The 4,527-nt window shown below is 39.8% G+C and overlaps 1 long non-coding RNA gene across 1 annotated transcript; it reads left to right on the forward strand.

The window, feature by feature from the left end:
- Window positions 1-739: 739 nt before the first annotated feature.
- On the forward strand, window positions 740-1,830 carry LOC113472417. Its single transcript, XR_003394728.1, has 2 exons — window positions 740-819; window positions 1,647-1,830. It is a non-coding gene; the product is annotated as an uncharacterized LOC113472417 (long non-coding RNA).
- Window positions 1,831-4,527: the final 2,697 nt, after the last annotated feature.

Genomic DNA, 4,527 nt, shown 5'->3' on the forward strand with positions numbered 1-4,527 from the left:
CGAATACAACTACGGGCCAAAAAATTCCCGGGAGGGACGGGCCCAAGATTTTTTTTTTTTTTTTAACTTTCCTAATAACCAAGTATAGTTCTTTCTATTCAATAAAATATGTGCTTAGTTGTTTTTGGCAGACCAAATCTCAGAAGCCTCAATATACCGCTGCATAACGTTCGCAGGACTACTCTAGCTTGAACAATTCTCCTACTTCCCCCTGTCACATAGTAAACGGAAGCGAACCTCCAGTAACAACGAGTAAGTGGTTGTGCAGTGCCTAACTGAGAAACTGAACAAGCGGAGTGAGCTCGAAAATTTTCCTTTTTTTTAATAGGTAGATATACAAAATACTTTTTTTATTTTAGAGGGCAAACTTCTCCGTGCCGAGTGGGTATCAACACACTAGGCTCTGCACGCAGGAGGTTCCGGGTTCGATTCCCGGCGCGGGGCCAAGGTTCTTTTTTTCGGCTTTTGTGGCTTGAAAGTTCGGGGTGCACTCAGGCTCGTGAGGGGACAATTGAGTAGCTTACTTTAATCGAGTAGCGACCAGTGGCGGCATTACAAGGTCGAAAGAGACGAAACAAGTGATGATAAATATGATGATTGAGTAAATGAAAGACTTGTAATTCTGTGATACCCACAAAGTTGTGAGAAAGCTCTCTGCTCTACCACAAAGATACCATGATTTGATTTGATACTTTTTATTTTAGATAAATACCTAAGTTATGTAGCTTTAATTTTAATTTAATTTGTTTTCCAGGTGTTCTGTGACCACCAAGAAGCTAGTTCCCGCCTCCCCCTCTCCCGCCCAGGACGTCTCTAATGGTAACCATAGCAATGTGTTTAGTGGTAACCATAGCAACGCGTTAGTCCTCTTTTGTCTCCGCCTCCTTGACCTTCTGCCTATTCGCCTGTGGGAATCCTAAATCCTGGTAGATAAAATCCTAAATCCTGATAAATACAATCCTAAGCCTGATAAAATCCTAAATCCTGGTGGATAACATCCTAAATCCTGATAAATACAATCCTAAGCCTGATAAAATCCTAAATCCTGGTGGATAACATCCTAAATCCTGATAAATACAATCCTAAGCCTGATAAAATCCTAAATCCTGGTGGATAACATCCTAAATCCTGATAAATACAATCCTAAGCCTGATAAAATCCTAAATCCTGGTGGATAACATCCTAAATCCTGATAAATACAATCCTAAGCCTGATAAAATCCTAAATCCTGGTAGATACAGATAGTAAATTCTGATAACTAAAATCCTAAAGCCTTGTAAAGAACATTCTAAATCCTGGTAAATAACATCCTAAATCCTGATTAATTTATCAGGATGATAAATGAAAAATCCAGAGTTGAAATCCTTTGTTGATGAATGAAAAATCCAGAGTTGAAATCTGTGAAAGAAAATGATGTTTCAATTTTATTTTTTGGTGTAGAAATAATATTTAATTAATAATAATAAAAAAGTTTTCTTTTATAATTTTGCGCTTTGAAAGTCTGTCACATTATGTTCCAATGAAGAAATTATTCCTTTGAACTTTTTTTTTTCTCATGCATCTTATTAATAATAGATAATTAGGTAGGTAATTATTATTAAATTGAATGATAAATTAAAATTGACCTTTTTTTATTCTATTTTCAGGTGATAAGAAGACTGTGAAAAAGACAAAGGCTCAGCATACCACTTCTCCTCCTCCTCCTCCTCTCAGTAAAGAATTTGAGGAGAATGCAGACTGGGACTAAACTGTCCTCTCTCCTCCCTCCTTTTCTCGCTGCTTTTTCTCCCTCCCTCTCCCCTCCCCCTCTCTCTCTCCCTTCCTCTCCCCTCCCCCTCTCTCCTGCCTCTCTTTCCTTTCTTTCGTTTTTCCTTTAACTCTCTCACTTACATCTTTCTTCTCTCTCTCTCTCTCTCTCTCTCTCTCTCTCTCTCTCTCTCTCTCTTTCCTCCTCTCTTCGTCTATTATGAAAACAAGTACAATTTTAGGATATTAAATATAATAAAATACCTAACCGAGGTATGTACATTTCCCTTTCACTTTTTTAAAATTTCGTTTTTCATTTGTTAAATATTTTTTGCGATTTGTGGTCGCCCCGCCTATGTTAAGAGGAAGTAGATTTATGTACTCATCTCTGGGGCCGCCAATTGGAAATCCCTGGTCTTGAGACTGCTTTTCGTCCAAAGTCCTTGAAAGGTTGCCATATTGGCGAAGTTAGCCCTAAAGCCTTGGTGAGATTTCCTTGGTGAAGTTAGCCACAAAGTCCCATGAAATTCCTCAGTAAATCAATGTGATTTCTCAATATATATCTCCCTTGCTTTAATCCTACATCAGTGTCCACTGTTAGGGTCAGCTCTCCTTGTTCGCAGGTGATAAACTCTTCTATTTTGGGTGTCAGCTTCTGATAGTCCACTTTGTGATTTCTCAATATTTAGCCTTAAGATACCATGATATCTTAAGCCTTAATATTGAGTATGGTATCTTAAGGCTAAAAATTGAGAAATCACATTGATTGATCTCAGGTACCACAAGCTTTGTACAAAACAATACAGTCCTCAGTAAAGTTAGCCATCATCGCAGCGCCACAGAATCCTAAAGGTAACCATGATTTCACCTCAGTAGGGTGAAGTTAACCACAGTTTCGCTTTAGCAGTGTAAAGTTAGCCATAAAGTCCCCTGAGATTTCCTCGGTAAAGTTGGCCATTTGCCTTTGTAGTGTGAAGTTAACCATTGCTAGTTTGAAGTGAGCCATCGCCCAATAGTTTGAAGTTAGCCATCGCCTCAGTAGTGTGAAGTCAGCAACATTTGGGATTTCCAAGGGCCATAAGAAATACCTACACAGAGTGCAGAGACTGCGGGAGAGAAATGTTCCCCTCTCGACCAACATTTTAAGTTTCGTTTATGTTTTTAGTTTGATAACTATGCAGCTAATAGGGAGCGCGCAGCGCGACTTCAGCTAGTGTGTTACATAAAGCCAGCAGCAAAACTGACATGTACGTAGTGGGTGGTTACTGGTTAGGTACCTACTGCAATGCACGGTAAAGTCACCATATAGCAAAGATAGCACTTTGAATGCACCAGTTCCTAATGGACCACTGGAGTGAAGCAACGTTAACTTTGTGCTTGTTATTATTATTATTATTATTACACAATTGGATCAAACTTTATTTACAGATGGTAACAAAAAGTATATACATATAAGTAAATACAAAATAAAGTTTGATCAAGGGTGGGGTTAATGCCTATGGCATTCTCTACCACCCCACCCTTGATGTACAGAATAGTATTATCATGAAATTATAAATTATATACAAAATCAAAGGGTGATATTAGTACCTGTTCAATTCATTTTTACTTTCTATTACTACAGTATAGCGGAGCTATACTAGTAGATAATGAAAGTATTGCAATCGGTCCAAATTTTCAATTTTTTAAGAGGTTTGACAGAGGGAACTGTAACTGCTATGGTCTTATCGTCCCGAAAATCGAAGAGAGAAGGAAGACAGGACAGGAGAAAGCCAGCCGTTCCGAGAACGAACATTATCCCATCAGGATAAAATCAAAGAGAGAAGGAAGACAGGATAGGAGAAAGCCAGCCGTTCCGAGAACAAACATTATCCCATCAGGATAAAATCCGCCCTGGGCGGGAATCAAACCCGCGGCCTAGCGCTTACAAGGCAGCAGACACACTACCAACTAAGCTAACTAGGCTGGCCTATTCAACTCGAATGGATCAACATCTGGGCAATCACGTGTTGCTGGCTTTCCCCGCCCTCACTCAGGAAGGCTAAGCCCGAGCGGTAATTGAATAAAGTTTTTTATGGGCCACTGAAGTTGAGCCACTTTGCGCGTGGTTGACATCCAGATAACCCTCTGGGCAATAACGTGCCACTGGCTTTCCCCCGACCCAATCAGACTGAATGAATGTGAGAAGCTGGTTTCCCAGTAGTGGACAAAACCCTCGTCACCAAAAACCTTGCAGCAGTTATGCAGTGAGTGACGTTAAATTGTAGCAGTTATGCAGTGAGTGACGTTAAATTGTAGCAGTTATGCAGTGAGTGACGTTAAACTCGTAAAAAAGTAATAGGTACTGAAGTTTTTCTCGATCATAACGGGTCATTGACCTTTAAAAAAAGAAAGGAAAAAAGTTTGTGGTCTGTTTAGTAGCATGCCCATCCCGCAGTATGCCTCTCATCAGATTTGCAAGAAGAGACACAATAATATTCCATTTAGGTGCTGGGCTGCTGGGTCAACCATCCTACTTCCTGTAGTATGCCTCTCATCAAATGGGCGACAAGAGACACAATTCGTCCCATTCAGGTGCTGTATGCTGGGTCAACATGAGAACACCAGAAAGTAGCCCGTTGAAACATTTACATTTTGCAATCGAAATACAAGTGCAAATTTACACCATTCACTCGAATTCATTAGAGTTAGGGACAATAGACTGGAGCTATTTAGGTACCTACAAGTATAGATACGGACTCGTGACATTGTGTGTAGGTAGGTGCCTTAAAGTCAACGAAG

The sequence above is a fragment of the Diaphorina citri genome, unplaced genomic scaffold, assembly GCF_000475195.1.
Source record: "Diaphorina citri unplaced genomic scaffold, Diaci psyllid genome assembly version 1.1 scaffold5380, whole genome shotgun sequence".
NCBI lineage: Eukaryota > Metazoa > Arthropoda > Insecta > Hemiptera > Psyllidae > Diaphorina > Diaphorina citri.